Below are 19,878 nucleotides of genomic sequence, written 5' to 3'. Positions count from 1 at the left end.
ATTGGACAGCCACACAAGTGAGGTATCATTGTACTCTGGATACCAAGGGGAACGATAGGTGGTAGGACATTTGTGCTGGCACGGTGATCACTCATAACATTGTGTGGAAAAAGTGATTTTTTTTCAGCTAAATTTGAGGTTTGCAGGTCATTCTGGGTAAGAAAACGTTATTGGATCCATGCAAGCAATACCGCACTGGACTCCCCAGGGTGTCTAGTTTTCAGAAATGTGTGGGTTTGGTAGGTTTCCCTAGATGGCCGCGAGCCCAGGGCCAAAAACCCAGGTGCCCCCCCCTGCAAAACAAGGTCATTTTATGATAAATAATTTTAAACTCTCTACAGTATGCTTTGGCTATTTCCTGTTGCAGCCACTATGCCTACCCACACAAGTGAGGTGCCATTTTTATCAGGAGACCTGGGCGAACGCTGGGTGGTAAGAAATTTGTGAGAAAAGTGAGAAAAATTAGATTTTTTTTCAGCTAAATTTGAGGTTTGCTGTGGATTCTGGGTAGGAAAACGTTGGGGGATCCATGCAAGCCATACCTGCCTGGACCCCCCAGGTCTCTCTTTTTGGGTGGGATCACCGTGCCAGCACAAATGTCCTATCACCAAGCTTTCCCCTTGATCTCCCCAGTAAAATGATTTTGAGGGGGTGTGGGCATTAGTATGCCCATTCTGGGCACCGCCCCATGTTTAAAAAAGCCAGCATAATTGCTGACTCCTAGTGGGCTCTCTGCCACCCCCGGGGGGCAGATCAGGAGCTACTGGCCTCATCTGCCTCCTGGGGGGCAAAAAATTCTGTGGCATTTTTTTGAGGGATGGGGGGTTTGGCATGCCCATTCTGGGCAGCCCCCTGAATTTTGAAAAAAAAATATTGCCTGATGCCCAGTGGGCTTTCTGTTCCCCCAGGGGGCAGATAAGGGGCTATTGCCCCCATCTGCCCTTGGGGGGACAGGAAGACTGTTGCATTTTTGGGGGGGGGTGAGTGCATTGGCCTGCCCATCTTAGGCAGCCCCCACCACTAAAGCAAAGTTAAAAAGAAAATCCCTAGCTTCTAGTGGGCTTTCTGCCACCCGGTGGGGGGCAGATTGGGGGATACTGCCCCATCTGACCCCAGGGGGGCAGGAAGACTGGAATTTTGCTGAGGTGGGTAGGGGGTATTGGCATCCCCTTCTTGAGCAGCCCCCATCCCGAAATTACATATTTTTTTTAAATCACTGGCTTCTAGTGGACTTTCTGTCCCCCTGGGGGTCAGATTGGGGGCTATTGCCCCAGGCTGCCACCCTGGGGGGGCAGAAAGACTGGAATTTCTCTGGGGCGGTGGGGGCATTGTCATGCCATTTTGGGCAGCCTCCACCCCCTACATCAATGCTACTGCCCCATCTGCCCCCCGACGGGGCAGAAAGACTGTATTGTCCAAAAATATTTGGGGAGAGCAAAGGCCCTTGTCCAAGGGGCTGCTCCCCCCTTCCTGGTGTCTAGTGGATGGATCCCTGCTTGGGGATCGCCCTCCTGGGGTGATCCCCAAGCAGGGATCCATTAAGGAGGGGTACCATTGGAATGCAGAGATTCTCCCCTTTCCAATGATACCTCTCCCGTCTTTCTACGTGCTCGGGCTGAGTTAGCCGCCTGAGCACATAGAAAGTGAAACTGAAATGAGCCTAAGGGCATGCGCGCTGATCGTCATTTCACAGAAACCAGGGGGAGAGCCTCGGGAGCTGGGGAAGCTCTTCCCGAGCTCCCGAGGCTGATGGGGAGAAAAGGAAATCCCTCTGGTGCCTACACCAGACGGATTTCCTGTGACATGTGCGAGGACAGCCGTGTGCCATGTACGAGACAGGACGTCCTGAGCACACAAGCACTGTGGCTTAGGGCGACTCCCGGCTGTCCTGAGCATCGAAGGGGTTAATAAAGTACACAGGATATATTTACAAGCCCCTATCGCCACCACAACGTCACTTTTCAGGACGTTGAGGTAGCGATAGGGGCTTCGCCTTATTAACAAGACAGCGTTAAGAAACGTTAAGTGGCTTAACACTGCCTTGTAAATACCCATTGATTTTGACGCTGCCCTATATTTATAAGGGCAGCGTAAATATGGCGCAGCACCAAAATTAATACCAGGAAAAACCTGGTCCTACCCTGGCGAAACGAGGAAAAAATTTTAAGTTCTCCTCGTTTTTGCCTTTTCCGTATGTGCTGCATTGTGCAGCACACATGGAAATAGCAAAATGCCAATGATTGTTTATGTGCAGGAATGTGTCCCTTCCTGCACATAAACAATCATTTTTAAAAAATTACGTTTTACAACTTCTATGTGTGCTGCATTGAGCAGCACACATAGAAGTTACAAAACATAGGGGCATATTACCAAGCACGGCGTTAACATTATCGCCGCTTTAGCGGCAGAAAACTGCCTGCCGCTAAAGCGGCGATAATGGGCTTGATAATATGCCGCAGAGAATTCCAATAGAAGCCCAGAACATGGGCTTCTATGGGAATTCTCAAGGGCATATTATCAAGCCCATTATCGCCGCCTTAGCGGCAGTTTTCTGCCGCTAAAGCGGTGATAATGTTAACGCCGTTTCTTGATAATAATTTTTTTTAAATGATTGTTTATGTGCAGGAAGGGACACTTTCCTGCACACAAACAATCTTCCCCTGCAACTCGTACACCGTTGCACGCTGGTGCAAGGGTGTCTGCGTTGGCGCTAGGCAGCTAAATTTAGCGCCAGTTCAGGGGAAAACGCAGGGTTGCACCATATTCTTGTAAATATGGTGCAGCCCTACTTTTCTAAAGTGACAGAGCGTGTCGTTAGCCTTCTTGGCTTAACGACACGCTTCACCATTTTACTAGTAAATATGCCCCACAGTGTATATAATCCTCTCATTCTACAGTGAATGCACTTCAGTATTGAATTCTAGTGCAACACTTTACATTAGTAACATTAGAACACACAGAGTATGTGTGCTAAGTGCTTGTATATATTGCATATTTGTGACGTGTAAGGGTGGAGCCATAATTACGCTGCTTTAGCTGCATCTGAATCACTCCGTCAAATGAGAACAAGGAATACTCAGCCTACTAGGACTTCCGTTTCTTCCTATTCCCATGTGGAGAGGACTGAGGTGGGATAAGTGGGAAAAACACAGAAATGTTCAACTGGGACTTTCGTTGGTACTGCAGGGAGGTAGAAAACTTTGTGGGAGAATTTGGGCTGAATTTTGGGAGTGACACCCAGTTTTTAGAAGCCCAGGAATAACTACAAACTTATCAGATGCAAGGACAAAATGGAACCAGTGAGCGACCTGCCACCCGCAACTGCTACACACAGGTTGGGGACCATATATTTCCAATATTGATGAACAAGCACAAGGAAATAGCATAACTGATCATGAAAGGGGGACTGCCAGTATGGTAATCTATGCACAGCACACAGGAGCTGTGCTAGGGGATGACCTGGTGAGGAAACCGCTTACCACCTATTCTGGGACTACCCTTTCACCCAGAACCTGAGGCCAGCCTTGAGAGAGGAAACAGAAGCCCACAGCCCCTTCAAAAACATAACACATTAGTCAGTGCTGTTTGGGCTGTTTCCACAAGCACACACAGTAAAAGGCCATTCAGGACATACTGTGCTGTGTAAAGGGCATCCTCCTGTATTCCAGAACCTGCCTGGTGATGAACTGGGAGGTGGTGAGCAGAAAAGAGGGCCACAGGATTGTACACATTCTGCTAAGAGACTATGCAGCCATGGACAGCAAGGAAAGTGAGGAGAAGAACAGTAAAACAACCCCCGTCCCACTGAACTCCTTTAAGGCCCACAAAATAAACCCAGGGGCATATTTACAAGAACTTAACGCCGCTGTAGCGCCAACTTTTTGACGCTATGGCAGCTTTTATTTTTATCGCCTTATTTACAAATTGCCGCTAACTGCAGTTAGCGACACGTTTCCAGCGTAAACGTGAATTTTCACTTCTGTTAGCGGGACTTATCGAAAATGAGTTGCAAAGTAGGCGTTCCGGTGAAAAAACTGCCACTAAACACACTTTGCAATATATACAAGGAAATTCCAGTGCGTCGATAACCCCCAAAACTGCCGCTAACTCAAATTAGAGGCAGTTTTTTAAGACCAGATAATAGCTGGTCTCAATATTGATGCAAACACTTGGGCCCACATATAAGATGTCTGGGTACTGGACAGCGCTGCAAGGAATATTGCTACCCTGTGCCAAAACAGAAGGTCAGGAATGCACCCAATCAATAAGATCGGGCGCATTTCTGTGCCCCATTCATGAAAAGTGTTGCATCACTGCGATTGGACACTTTTCACTATGCCCTCTTAGCGACACCATGGCTTTGCCGTATTTGCTGTATGGTGCTCCATGTCGCAATCAATGACAGATAAGTCTGGAATCCTGACTTATCTATCAGCGGTAAAGTCATGCATTGCTGCAGCTGTGTTGCAAGTATGACGCAGCTCCAGCAATGAATGGGGCCAGCCTATCCCTAAGGCACTGCGTCACCCTTGCGTCTCCCATGAGGCAGGCATACGTTTTTGACACAGTGGCGTCCTTAAATTGTCGTAGTGAAATCTGATAGATTTCACTGCGCCACTCCTGCGAGACATTGTTGTGTGGGAATGCACATCCTGCATACATCATACCTGATGCAGGTATAATGTGGCACAGGGCTTTACAAGGTCACGCATATGCCTAGATGCGTCACTTTGTAAATATAGCGCAACGTGGTGCAACATTCACTCTGCAATTATGTCAAGAAAATTACGCACCGGCTGCATTAAACTGTCGGAAGGGGCTCATGAATAATCCCCACTGTATTTTTCCCCTGCGTTGACGCACAATGGCTGCCATTCACCAACGCAGGCACCCTTGTGCCATGGTGCAGGGGTGACTGTGTTGCGGAGTTGATTGATGTTTTGCAGGAAGGGACACCTACCAACACAAAACCTATCAATCCAGGGTATTTCCTCTTTCACTGTGTGCTGGAGAATGCTGCACACATAGAAAAAGTGATAAAAAGAGGAGAAATGAAAACATTTATCCTCGTAGTGCCTCCCAAACGTCACCCTTGGGGTGGTATTAGATTTTGATGCATCATGAAGGTTTGCGGTTTCTCGTAAACCTGGGAATTCATCAGATTCCATTGGTTTGGCGTGGGAACGCCCACAGCAACACCCATTGAACCAGTGGTGGCTCCTCTGCTATGGCGGAGGAGCATCGCCCCACTGCTTTCAAGTAGTGCGAGAAGTAGAAACATAAAATGATAATAACTTTCAGGTATTATCATTTTATGTTTGTGCTGCTTTGCGGGCGGGCGGGGCTGCTCTTCTCTCAGAGCAGGGCAGGGGAGGAGTGGTTTGTCCCCTCCTAAGTGCGGAATGACTGTTTGATTGGCCCTCTCGGGCCGCCAAAACAAGTCATGCGCACTTTCCCAGTTCTCCATGCAGACTGCATTTCAGCCTGAATGGAGAACATGCCCATGCCCCCATTCCCTGGTTGAGTGTCGAACCAGGACGCTCAAAAGCAATCACAATACTGCATTGCAGCCTTGTGATTGGTCAGTGGGGCCTGGCTGTGCTTCCTGTTCCTTGGGGAGAGCAGTAGCAGAGACACGGGACCCTTTGGCAAGCTAAGTTATATATATTTTTAAATATTTTTTTCATAATGCGCACCCTCCCGCACTCATTACCCCTCGGAACCAACTGCCCCCACCCTTGCCCCGCTACCTGTGAGCCATGCGGGCCGGCACTGCATGGAATGCCCCTTTCACACTGTTTAATGCGTGAAAGGGGCACATATTTACAAGTCCATGAAAAGACACGTAATTGTACACTTCCCAACTGTTGGACTTGGCCCTTCTGGCAGGTTCACCCCTGGACTTTTTGGCTTTTTATTGGTGACTTGGTGTGGTAATTTTTTTGGTTTCTGCGCACTTTCCCTGTGTCCCAGGGTAAAGTGCGTGCGTGCTCTGAGTGCATGTGGTGAGATAGGCCTGCCCTCCCATAGGAATGCATGGGGAGTGTATGTGTCCCTAGTAGTTCCTGATGCGTGGGGTGTGCAGACCCGAGTTTGGTATGTGCGGACTCGTGGGAGTGAATGCTGCGCGATGATGTGTGCGGCATGCATGTACCTAGTGTGGAAGTGCCACTTCTAGAAGTGGGCACTTCAGTGTGCAGTGTGTCTGTCGCGTGATTGGCTGGTCATGTCATGTGACGGGCTAGGGATTCCCCAGAGTCAGGATGAGTCACCCAGTGGTGAATGGGGAGATCAGCAGCTAGATGGGTGGGAGGAGTACACCTGGGTCCTGAATAGGACAGGGTTTTCCACACACAATGCTGGCCCCGCCCCCTGTGGTGCGACTGACGACCCTAGCCCTGCCAGTGAATAGAGTGAGGGGCTGAGCACATCAAGGGTGCTCCCCAACCAGCTGCGACTGGTTTTCCCCCTCACCCTGAACCCAGAACAAAGGGGTTTTGCTGTATAAGAATGGGGCTGTGTCCCCACAGAAGCTGTTCTCTGCCAGGATCTTACCTGAGGGGGGCTGCTGCTGCTGCTGGACCAGAGGACCGCCACTTGGACTACCTCCCTGCCTGGAGGCCCAGTGAGCTGGCTCTGGGTCCAGCCTTGCCCCCCACCCCTGCCCTGCTGCCTGCAGGGAAGAACTTTGCTGGACTTTGTGGTGCTTGTTAGGCCTAAGCGCTTGGAAGCGCTTTTATTCTCCTTTAGCGCTTGGAAGCGCTTTTATTTGTCCTAGCGCCAGGAGCGCTTTATTTCTGCAAGCCGGTGCCCACCCGGCATTTCCCCCGTGCGGTGCCAATCCTGAAATCCCCTGGCAGGTGCCCACCCTGCCAGGGACCTTGCTGTGCTCGTTGGCGGGTGCCCACCCCGCTTATTTGTTTATTTTACGGCGGGTGCCCACCCCGCCGTACATCCACTGTAACGAGGGAGCCTACCCCTCTTGTGACGGGAAAAATCACCGCTGCAGCCCGGTTCGGGACGCACAGGAAGTCAGGCAAATCTGAGAGGGACGTAGGCGGGGCCTCGCCTCAAACAGGAAGCGGACGGGAGCCTACCCCGCGCTCCTGTGACGGAGACCCAGAAGACGAGGGCGGGAGCCTACCCCGCCTCCGCCTGCAAAGGAGAGTCCCGCGTCGCCGGAGGAAGCCAGCGGATCCGGGGATCGGTACTGGCGAAGGATTCCCGAGTCCCTGAGCGGGACTCCACGAAGCGCTGCCGTCGCCCGGGACCTGCGCGTTCACCCGGTGAGTGTCAGCTACTGGGGGTGTGACGGGGCCCTGGGTTCGGTCCTCCCCGGCAGCGCCCAGCGCTGGTCCTGTTGCTCGGCCCCTCCCACAACGGGGGCATTATTTCTGGGGTCACTAGAGCCCCGAGGCTCCACCGACTGTGGCAGCGATTGTCTTTGAGCGCGAGGCGCTCCAACGTGGGGATTGTGTTTTGTCGAGCCCACGAGGCTCCAACGCAGAGGGCATATTTATGTTTAGAGTCCAGAGGGACTCCAACGGCAGCGCATTGTTTGTGGAGAGCGCAGTGCACGCTCCAAACGCATACGGGGGCATTTCCTTGGCGATTGAGTGGCCCCAGATGGCAGCGGGCCACTCCCACCTTGCCCCAAAATATTGATCAGAGCCTGCGAGGCTCAGGGGGCCACAAGTGTTTTCTTAGAGCCCAGGAGAGGCTCCAACCCCTGCCATATTTATTTAGGAAGGCACAGTGGTGCCCCAGCATCTCTCCAGTTGCCCAGCACTTAGTGGGCAACTGCTACGTGTAGGTTGTGCTTTGTGCACCTTGGTTTGCGCAGCCTGCGCAGGCGCACCCTGACTTGGCTGGACACAGGGCGCCTTTGCCCCTTCACGGCCAGTTGGCCTAGGGACTGCCACAGATAGTGGCTAATGTGAGTTTTTGCGCCATTGTTCCTTTCCTGCACCTCTGAATGTGTTTATGCGTCATGTGCTTTGCTTTACACCTCTGAATGTTATGCATCATGTGTTTATGTGCTTAGACCCCTACAGGTATTGTGATACTTAGGTGGTTGTTTTCTCCCTAGTACAGGTGGTGCTAGTGAGGTCCTGATTCCCTGCGCAATATTTTCCTAAGGTGGTTAGGGTTGCGTAGGTGGTACTTACCTGATACCAGTAATTACTGGTTGTGTGCTACATATGTTATTTTGTACTACAGTATTATTCCTATGTTCTAAAAAGTGCTACTTCCTGACAGTGGTCCAGGTGGCCCTGTCCCCTGTATATATAATCCCTTGTAAATTCTGCCCGTGCCTGTTGGCACATTGTAGAGTGTGTGTTTTTATCTAATGTGTTGTGTATAATACAAAGGCTATTTTTATAGAATACCTTGTGTGGAGTTTCCTTTGTGGTGGGCCTTGGGTGTTGTTGCTGGGTGCGCGCGCAAACGCTTTACACATCGCCTCAGGGATAAGCCTGACTGCTCGTGCCAAGCTACCAAGGGGGTGAGCAGGGGTTATCTTTGGCGTGTAACTCCCCAGCCCTGACTAGAGTGGTGGTTTCTGCCTGACTTTGGCGCAAGCCTTAGCCAACCAGAAATCCCATTTCTAACATTGGTGATCAGCGGTGGGATTTGGACTTGCGTTTGCGCTGTACCGCAGCGGCAACTGGCCGCACTACAAAACTCTGCATTTATATAAATCACATGGTATAGGGATTATTGTTTTAAAGTTTGCTTTTAAATGTCATTTCTTTGGAAATGTGTTTCTTGTGCACTGTGAGTTAGGTGTCCCTAGCTCGGGAGGGTAGATCATCCCCCTTAGTGCATTGTGTTTTCTGGATTCACCAGAGGGTGGGATCCAGTGGTGGCAGCGTAATAGTGTCCTGTACATTTGTCCCCCGCCCTGCGCCCAGAGTTGGTACCTGTGTCACGTGGTGGTCAGGTTGAGGAATCAGGGGTGGTAGAAACTGCCTTACCAGTCCGAGGGGAGGGTTGTGTGTGGATGAGTGGTGAGTGGCACTAGGCAAGTGAGTGTGAGTTCTCTGGGTTAGAGAGCTTGCTGAATCTTTTTGTGAATTGTGTGCTCCTGTGTGAAACTCAGACCCCTAGGTTCCCTGTATAATTTTTACCATAACGTCCGCCAGAATGGAGCCTGCTTGTGATCCCTATGAGCTAGCTTGGCGCCAGAGGCAGGAGTTAGAAAGGTACTGTACAGAGGGAGAGTCCGACACCCTGTACGAACTTCAGGACCACCTGGTCCTATGGCAAAAGGGTCCATGGGATCTTGAGCACAGTATGGAAAGGGCCCGGGCCTCACACCTGGAGGGTGGTGGGTCTGTGGGGAGCCCTGAAGATTCAGAAGAGGAGGTAGAGGATGACAATACCTGGACGCCAGTAGAGAGTGAGGACCCCATAGGTAGGGCGTCCCTTGCTGGGTCCAGCGTAGGAGGCAGCGCCTCATCCCTTTCCCTGTCCCCAGAGGAGTGGGAAGATAGGAGGAAAGAAAGGGAGCACCAGCTGGCGTTAGAGAAGCTCAGGTTAGAGCATGCTCAGGCTATGGCGCAGCTGGAGGCCAGGAAGCAACAGCGAGAGACTGAGTGGGTGTTGGCGCGGGAGAGGGTAGAGGAGGCTGAGAGGGCCTCCACCAGAGGCAAAGTAGCTCTGGAGGGTAGACTATCCCCTGCGCGCAGTTTTAATTTTCTGGACTCCCCAGGGAGGGTGGAGTCCAGTGGTAGTAGCGATGTAGATTCCAGTGTAGGAAATCCCAGTCCCCCCAGTCTGGTACCTGTTCCCCAGGAGGAGGAGTTAAGGTTGAAATTCAGGGGCAGTAGGAAACTGTCTCACCAGACTTGGGAGGAGTTTGTGGATGGATGTGAGGATACAATGTTTGATTGGATTTCCACAGCAAGTGATTTTGACATACTGTGTAATCTGGTTCTCAAAGAACACCTGCTCAGTTGTTGTGTGCCAGGGTTGCGCCAACACCTGTTGGGGTGTGGATTGTCTGAGCCCCTTGAGCTTGCGGAGGAAGCAGAGCGCTGGGAAAGGGCTAGAGGTTCTCTAGAGTCATTAGGGAGTGACTCCAAAAGTAGTGGGTCAGGTATCTTCCAGCCCAGCGTGGTGGAAGAGGCTCAGTGTAGCCCAGCTAGGTCCCAGGATAGCGAGGAGGGTGTAGGGGCTCACTGCCTGGCTCAGTGGAGCAGGAGTGAGAGGGTGACCGAGGGTCCCCGGACGTACGAAACCCTGCCTCAGGACTTGGATGGTTCCATGAGGGAACACCAAGTTGGGGACCTAGGCTGTCCTGTTAGCCCATTTGCGGGAGATCTCCTGGTGAGTAGAGGACATGGAGCACCTGTAACCAGGGCTCCTGTGGTTCTAGAGTCTGGCAGTACCGCTCCGGTAGGGAGGGTACAGGAGTCCAGTGTGAGGAGTGATTGGGGGATGAGTTTCCCAGTGGAAGAGCCTGTGGGTCAGGGACTACCCAGTTGGGCTAGGATCCCGTGTAGTGACCAGGGTGGCACCACTTCTGTTCTGGGGGATCTCCGCACACTGTCAGGTGGACAGGGGACGGGAGATCAGCGCCAGACAGACAGTCGCTCGACATATGTGTCCTTTGATAGCCTCAGGAGGATGGAGTGGAAATCCCCAGAAGTCCTGGAGTGCCAGGCAAATTATTCCACCAAAGGTTCTAGGCCGGAGGTTGGGAGGCCAGGTTCAGGATCAGCCTGACCTGAAGGGTGGGACGTCTGTAATCAGCGTCCCGACCAGTTCTTCTTCCAGAGGTACCGCCCCAGTTGGTAGAGAGCAGGGTTCTGGAAGGGGGTGCAGAGGGTGGGAGAGCCCACCTCTGTCCCCGGTACAACCTGAGGGGTTAAACCCTGGGTTGGAATGGCGTTCTAGGTGTACCCCTCGCCAGAGGAGGAGGAACCCTAGGAGAAGAGGTAAGGGGAGGAGAGCCTTCTCTGAGACTCCTGGTCCGCCTGAGGGTGTAGACCCTAGGCTGGAGAACCAGTGGCAGTCTAGTCCTGTCTTTCAGAGAGGAAGAGTGGAGAATGGCCGCTATGTGCCAGGGGTTACTACCCCCCACTCTGTGGTTAGGCAAAGACCAGTGGCACCTGGGTGGCCTAGGGCCTGGTCTTGGCCGCGGACAGCTTGGGAGTACCAGTGGGGTAGCCCAGTTGGTCCAGACAGTGGTGTTAGAAAGAATTCCATGGGTTCACCATGGCGTAGAACCGGAGGGTGTCCCTGCAGTTGCGGGCCCGCGTCCGTGTTCTATCGCCCCAAGCAGGGAAGTCCATCACGGTGGTGATTGGTCTGCCCTGCGTTTTGGCTGGAAGGGGGTTGTGTTGGACTTGGCCCTTCTGGCAGGTTCACCCCTGGACTTTTTGGCTTTTTATTGGTGACTTGGTGTGGTAATTTTTTTGGTTTCTGCGCACTTTCCCTGTGTCCCAGGGTAAAGTGCGTGCGTGCTCTGAGTGCATGTGGTAAGATAGGCCTGCCCTCCCATAGGAATGCATGGGGAGTGTATGTGTCCCTAGTAGTTCCTGATGCGTGGGGTGTGCAGGCCCGAGTTTGGTATGTGCGGACTCGTGGGAGTGAATGCTGCGCGATGATGTGTGCGGCGTGCATGTACCTAGTGTGGAAGTGCCACTTCTAGAAGTGGGCACTTCAGTGTGCAGTGTGTCTGTCGCGTGATTGGCTGGTCATGTCATGTGACGGGCTAGGGATTCCCCAGAGTCAGGATGAGTCACCCAGTGGTGAATGGGGAGATCAGCAGCTAGATGGGTGGGAGGAGTACACCTGGGTCCTGAATAGGACAGGGTTTTCCACACACAATGCTGGCCCCGCCCCCTGTGGTGAGACTGACGACCCTAGCCCTGCCAGTGAATAGAGTGAGGGGCTGAGCACATCAAGGGTGCTCCCCAACCAGCTGCGACTGGTTTTCCCCCTCACCCTGAACCCAGAACAAAGGGGTTTTGCTGTATAAGAATGGGGCTGTGTCCCCACAGAAGCTGTTCTCTGCCAGGATCTTACCTGAGGGGGGCTGCTGCTGCTGCTGGACCAGAGGACCGCCACTTGGACTACCTCCCTGCCTGGAGGCCCAGTGAGCTGGCTCTGGGTCCAGCCTTGCCCCCCCACCCCTGCCCTGCTGCCTGCAGGGAAGAACTTTGCTGGACTTTGTGGTGCTTGTTAGGCCTAAGCGCTTGGAAGCGCTTTTATTCTCCTTTAGCGCTTGGAAGCGCTTTTATTTGTCCTAGCGCCAGGAGCGCTTTATTGCTGCAAGCCGGTGCCCACCCAGCATTTCCCCCGTGCGGTGCCAATCCTGAAATCCCCTGGCAGGTGCCCACCCTGCCAGGGACCTTGCTGTGCTCGTTGGCGGGTGCCCACCCCGCTTATTTGTTTATTTTACGGCGGGTGCCCACCCCGCCGTACATCCACTGTAACGAGGGAGCCTACCCCTCTTGTGACGGGAAAAATCACCGCTGCAGCCCGGTTCGGGACGCACAGGAAGTCAGGCAAATCTGAGAGGGACGTAGGCGGGGCCTTGCCTCAAACAGGAAGCGGACGGGAGCCTACCCCGCGCTCCTGTGACGGAGACCCAGAAGACGAGGGCGGGAGCCTACCCCGCCTCCGCCTGCAAAGGAGAGTCCCGCGTCGCCGGAGGAAGCCAGCGGATCCGGGGATCGGTGCTGGCGAAGGATTCCCGAGTCCCTGAGCGGGACTCCACGAAGCGCTGCCGTCGCCCGGGACCTGCGCGTTCACCCGGTGAGTGTCAGCTACTGGGGGTATGACGGGGCCCTGGGTTCGGTCCTCCCCGGCAGCGCCCAGCGCTGGTCCTGTTGCTCGGCCCCTCCCACAACGGGGGCATTATTTCTGGGGTCACTAGAGCCCCGAGGCTCCACCGACTGTGGCAGCGATTGTCTTTGAGCGCGAGGCGCTCCAACGTGGGGATTGTGTTTTGTCGAGCCCACGAGGCTCCAACGCAGAGGGCATATTTATGTTCAGAGTCCAGAGGGACTCCAACGGCAGCGCATTGTTTGTGGAGAGCGCAGTGCACGCTCCAAACGCATACGGGGGCATTTCCTTGGCGATTGAGTGGCCCCAGATGGCAGCGGGCCACTCCCACCTTGCCCCACAATATTGATCAGAGCCTGCGAGGCTCAGGGGGCCACAAGTGTTTTCTTAGAGCCCAGGAGAGGCTCCAACCCCTGCCATATTTATTTAGGAAGGCACAGTGGTGCCCCAGCATCTCTCCAGTTGCCCAGCACTTAGGGGGCAACTGCTACGTGTAGGTTGTGCTTTGTGCACCTTGGTTTGCGCAGCCTGCGCAGGCGCACCCTGACTTGGCTGGACACAGGGCGCCTTTGCCCCTTCACGGCCAGTTGGCCTAGGGACTGCCACAGATAGTGGCTAATGTGAGTTTTTGCGCCATTGTTCCTTTCCTGCACCTCTGAATGTGTTTATGCGTCATGTGCTTTGCTTTACACCTCTGAATGTTATGCATCATGTGTTTATGTGCTTAGACCCCTACAGGTATTGTGATACTTAGGTGGTTGTTTTCTCCCTAGTACAGGTGGTGCTAGTGAGGTCCTGATTCCCTGCGCAATATTTTCCTAAGGTGGTTAGGGTTGCGTAGGTGGTACTTACCTGATACCAGTAATTACTGGTTGTGTGCTACATATGTTATTTTGTACTACAGTATTATTCCTATGTTCTAAAAAGTGCTACTTCCTGACAGTGGTCCAGGTGGCCCTGTCCCCTGTATATATAATCCCTTGTAAATTCTGCCCGTGCCTGTTGGCACATTGTAGAGTGTGTGTTTTTATCTAATGTGTTGTGTATAATACAAAGGCTATTTTTATAGAATACCTTGTGTGGAGTTTCCTTTGTGGTGGGCCTTGGGTGTTGTTGCTGGGTGCGCGCGCAAACGCTTTACACATCGCCTCAGGGATAAGCCTGACTGCTCGTGCCAAGCTACCAAGGGGGTGAGCAGGGGTTATCTTTGGCGTGTAACTCCCCAGCCCTGACTAGAGTGGTGGTTTCTGCCTGACTTTGGCGCAAGCCTTAGCCAACCAGAAATCCCATTTCTAACACCAACCATAGCGTAAAGAGGAGAAATATGCTTACGTCTCCTCTCAAGTCCTCTTTCTATGTGTGACGCTTTCTGTATCACACATAGAAAGAGGAAAGTGTCTCTTAGGGTTGTTTTTGTGCAGCAATGCATGCCTTGCTGTCCAACTACAACCATGCCTTCCTGCAAAAAAACAATGCGCCCTGTAACGCAGGCATCCTTGCACCATGTTGCAAGGGTGCCTGTCTTAGCATTAGGCAGCCTCGAGTGTGTCCGCACAGGTAGAGAGCTGAAGAGCATCATACCTTAGTACATATGGCGCTGTTCAGCTTTTTCCCATTCAAGGCAACGCAGCTCAGCAACTTTTATTGCTGATCTGCATTGCATGGACTTTTAGGAAATATGCCACATGGTTTTTGATCCAAAACCATATTTACTAACAATAGTAGACCGAGGTATGCAGCAAAAAATAAAGCCTCTTGAAAGCAAGCATTAAAAAGGAGAAATGCTTTTATTTCTGCAAACGTTTCCGACTTTGCATGTTTGCTGCACTGCACAGCACATATCCGTTCCTGGAAAAGTTTTAGTTTGTGTAAGGGTAGTATTTTGTACTGAAAAGTTAACTTTCCTGTTCAAAATCTAAGTTAGACAAGATGCAGACATCTTTGCACTGTGGAACAAACATTTGTGTGTGGCGCTGGCAGCCTAATTCGGCTCCAGCGCAAGGGAGAGCGTAGGATGGTGCCCTATCTTAGTAGATATGGAGCCAGCAACTTGGGGCCTCATTTATGAGGCTCTAGCGGCACTTTTGCACCACCGAAGCGTCACTTTTTTATGTTTCAGTGGCGCAATGTGCCACGGCATATTTGTAAGGCCACATGAAGCCACTTTACGTGGCTTTTCATGGCCTTGTAAATATGTGCCCCTTTCACGCAAACACTACGTGAAAGGAGCATTCCCAGATTTACAACATTTTGTTAACCTGGGAATGCGTCAGAATCTAACACCAAACCAAGGGTGGCGTTAGTGTTTCTCAACGAGGAGAAATGCTTTCATTTTTCCTTGTTTTTCTCTTTTTCTGAGTGTGCTGCATTATGCGGCACACATAGGCTCTTATTTATGAAGGGCTTACGCTGCATAGCATCACTTTTTGTGACGCTGCAGCGGCATAAAAAATGCACCCTATTTACAAATGTTCGCATCTAGGCAGATGTGTCAAATGTAAACCCCTGCGCTACAATATACCTGCGTAAGGTATAATGAATGCAGAGTGGGCGTTCCCAGGTAAAAAAGGATCGTAGATGTGGCGCAGTGAAATCTATGAGATTTCACTGCACCGAAATCTATGAGATTTCACTGCACCACTTCTACGACTTCACTGCGTCAAATTCTTACGCTTGCTTCACAGCAGGCGTAAGGACTGACACAGGCCCTTTTACATGGGACTCGCCCATGTGTAATGACACATTGCTGGAGTTGCGTCTGTTTTGTGACATACTCCTGCAATGTCGTATCTGGTCAATCCTTGTGACATGGAGCGCCGTAGTGTAAATACGCCGCATCCAAGGTGTCGCAAGGAGGGCACAATGAAAAGTGTTGCAGCTCTGTTTTTAACTAGCAATGCAACACTTTTCATAAATGAGGCCCATAGAAAATGGAAATCACCTCTTGTGATTGATTTCGTGCAAATCAATCAGCCCTGCAATGGTGCACGGGTGCATGTGTTGGCGCATGGCAGCGCATTGTGTGCCAGCACAGGGAATGCACCGTATCTAAATTAGACCCTTTAAGTGCACCGCTGTTTTGTCTTACCGTTTTCTATATCTGGGCCTTCTTACTCATTTTCAGGCTGTGCCTAGGCCGCTGCTACAGCGCAGTACCATTTATGGTTACTAGGGGACAGTGTTTCCGCTACAAACAAAGATCTGCATATACCCAGAAGCCACTGCAATAAACATTTCCGTTTCATTGCCACTGGTAAAACAGACATATACATGTTATACTGGAGGAGTAGCTGAAAACGTATACATGTGCATTCACATTATTCACACTATTGAATTTAAATTGAACAGGCATGGCTGCACTAATAGTGATAAGTGACTTCTCTTGACAGGTCTACGCGCATCGCAACTCCACTCATCTTCTACGATTCTATGTCGGGATTTTTGTAATTCGGTGGTATCTCTTGGGACCGTGAAACAGAAACCTCTCTTTTAAAATTTTGGAGGGTTATTTTTCTAATAGGAAATCAACATACTTTATGTTAAGACATTAATGTGAATAATTTAATTTTATTAAAGAGATACAGCATGACCCAAGAGATATGTTTTTTCATTTAGCTGGTGTATTACAAACCATTACTGCATAATGCATATTTTGGGCATGCTGGGCATTAGTCATTTTTAGCTAAAGTGATCGCCGTTTTCGTTACGATCAGTTTACAAGGGCACTGGTTTAGTGCCTTTCTATTTCTGTGATTTCCAGCAGTTTTAAGATTTTATTGTTGCTCAAATGGGTGTAATTTCTGATAGTTATTATGTTTCCCTCGTCTTTACTGCTTGGTTTTGCCCGCGAGAAAGTGTCATTCGTGGTTGAAATGTCACTCATAATTACACTCCTTGGCAGCTACACTCCCACACGAGTGCGGACATTTTACTGTATCACGTTCACTGAAATTTGTTTCACGAGCTTTTTACGAATCACGACTTCTCACTTTATCACCATAGAATCAGATCTCCGCATTAGCAGAGATCCTCCAAAAATTTCTATTCCTTGGAATCAGCCACCACACGAAGTGCGACTGCTTCCAAAGAAAGAAAAAAATGTATACCAATTTTTATTACCTTTTTACGGTTTATGCTTGAGTGTGATATAGTTAAGACTGTTATGAATATTAGGGCGGCGAAATGTTAGATGTGGACACTGAAAGGTAGAGGGAAAAGCATGTATATATAGTGCTTAAAACTACTAAAATAAACTCTAATTAACAAGAAATACATTTTGGTTTGGGTTTGGGTAGGGTATATATTTGCAATGCATTATGGGCAAGAGGATGTTCGTTCAGATTCTCTCACCGTGATTGCTGGTAAACCCTGTCTGAAGAGCGTCGCTGAAGGCGAAGCAATAAAATAAATAAAAGAAAACAGGCACACTCATTTTACTAATCTTTTATCTTGCTGCAATCATACGCTGCCCACATACAGCATGGAGTCTGACTGGATTAGGATCTGTAGTAGCAGCCTCTACCCGGCAAGCCCCGCCCATGTGTGTTACAGTGAGGTGCCTGGCTGATGTGATTATGGACCCCTAGTGACGACCCGTGATACTGCACCTTGGTATATTGTAACGATGCTATCCAACCCTACTTTCGCTGGACCTGTAGTCTGCACTGAGGGACTGCACAGGAAGTATCGCGAGATGTGCCTATTCTGCCCTTTCTTCCTGAATGAATGGCGTTTCCGAAGTGCAGCAGTGAGTGTTGAGGTAATTGTGCTGTGCTGTTACCGGTCAGATTTCATCCTGTATTTTGATTTACTGGTCGGTACAAAAATAAGCAAAATCACTTAAGGGGCATATTCACAAGACCCTAACGGCGTAGTGTCAATTTTCGGACGTTACAGCAGGTTTTTTTTAATCGCCTTATTTACAAAGTGCCGCTAACTGCACTGAGCGGCACTTTTCCAGCATAAACGTTAATTTTCAAGATTGCCACTTCTGTTAGTGGTACTTAACAAAAATGAGATGCGGAGGTAGGTGTTCTCGTGCAAAAACTGCCACTAACCCCAGTTTGCGATATTTACAAAGAAATTTCAGCTAAGTCCAGTTAGAGGCAGTTTTTTAAGGCCAGAAAATTGCTGGTCTTAAAATTGGTGCAAACACTTGGGGCCTCATTTCAGCAGGTTTTGGTGCTGGACAGCGCTGCAAGGAATGTTGCTGCGCTGCCCTGCGACAAAACAAAAGGGCAGGAATGTGCACTAAGATAGGACGCATTCCTGGGCCTCATTCAGGAAAAGTGTTGCATTGTTGCGACAAAACAGCGTTGCAACACTTTTCACTGCGCCCTTCTTGCGACACCATGGATGTGCCGTATTCAGTGCATGGTGCGCCATGTTGCAATTAACACCTTCGCTGCTAGGCCTTTTCCCCTCCTGTGCTGAGCCTTTTTTGGGCTATTTGAGGTAGTGCGCGCTTAGGCCCCTGTAACTTTTTGACCACATTAGGTATCCACGCCAAATTTGCGTCCTTTTCTTCCAACATCTTGGGGATTCTAAAGGTACCCAGGGTTTGTGGATTCTCCTAGAGGGTTCCCAGAAATTAGTCAAAATACAGCAATTTTTTTTTTTTTGTGTGAAAAATGTGAAAAACGGGCTGCAAATGAAAGCTTCTGGGTTTTTCTCTGCAAATGGTATCAAAAAAGGGTTTGTGGGGCTGAAATCACCATTTCTCCAGCTTTTAGGGAATGACAGAATTTTGTTAGAAAACCAACATTTTTTACACACAGTTTTGGCATTTTTCTGGGACATACCCTATTTTTGCTATTTTTTGTGCTTTCAACCTCCTTCCAGTTAACGGTAGAAATGGGTACAAAAACAATAATGGATCCTGGAAAGCTATACATTTTTGAAAAGTAGACAAAATTCTGAATTCAGCAAGGGGTCATTTGTGTAGATCCATCAAGGTTTCTTTATAGAAATTTACAGGCAAATATAGGAAAAATTAAAAATTTGTTGAAAAAAGCAGCCTTTTGAGTCAACGTTTTCACCTGTAACTTCTTCGAATTATGACATCTCTTTGAAAGCAATGTACCGTTACATCCGGTAGACCTTCCTGGTTGTGGGGACATATAGGACTTGTAGGTTCACCAAGAGCCTAACGAACCCAGAGTAGAAAAATGAGCAGCATTTTGTAATGTTTTTTTTTTTTGGTCCGGGTATATAGCAATTATTGTGGGAAAATGTATACATGGAAAAATCGGTATGAAAGTCACCTATGTATTTCTGAAATGGGAACAAATTACAGAGTTTAGAAACAGTGCATATTTGCACATTTTCGAAATTGGGAATACTCATATTTGCATGACAATTATTGGTCATTTTTCAAAATGACTTTTTTTTTACACAATGTCTTTCATTTGGAAGGGAGAAATGCATCAAAAATCAATAGGTAATAACAGTTGCTTTACAAATTTGAACTACCCTAAGTCTCCCGATAAAAATGGTACCTCACTTGTGTGGGTAGGCATAGTACCCACTACAGGAAGTGGCTCAAAACCTAAGGTGAACACACCACATTTTCACACTGAAAATTTACACTTTTTTTGCGAAGAGTCTAGCTGTAGTTTTTGAACCCTAGCCCTGCCGGCACCTAGGGAAACCTAGCAAACCTATACATTTTTGAAAACTAGACACCCAGGCGAATCCAGGATGGGGTGACTTGACTGCCTCCCACCATGGTCTGTTACCCAGAATCCCTTGCAAACGTAAAAAATTGACAAAAAAAACACATTTTCCCCACATTTCTGTGATGGAAAGTTCTGGAATCTGCGTGGATCCACAAATTTCCACCCACCCCGCTTTCCCCAAAGTCCTACGAGAAAAATGGTACCTCACTTGTGCGGGTCGGCCTAGTGCCTGCGACAGGAAACGGCGCAAAACGCAACGTGGTTTTGCAGTGAAAAATGACCCTTTTTTTGGCAAAGTGACTAGCTGTAGATTTTGAACCCTAGCCCTGCAAGCACCTAGGGAAAACTAGCAAACCTATACATTTTTGAAAACTAGACACCCAGGGGAATCCAGGATGGGGTG

Source organism: Triturus cristatus, chromosome 4_2, assembly GCF_964204655.1.
Source record: "Triturus cristatus chromosome 4_2, aTriCri1.1, whole genome shotgun sequence".
Classification (NCBI taxonomy): Eukaryota; Metazoa; Chordata; class Amphibia; order Caudata; family Salamandridae; genus Triturus; species Triturus cristatus.
Note: the sequence above shows the minus strand (reverse complement) of the source record.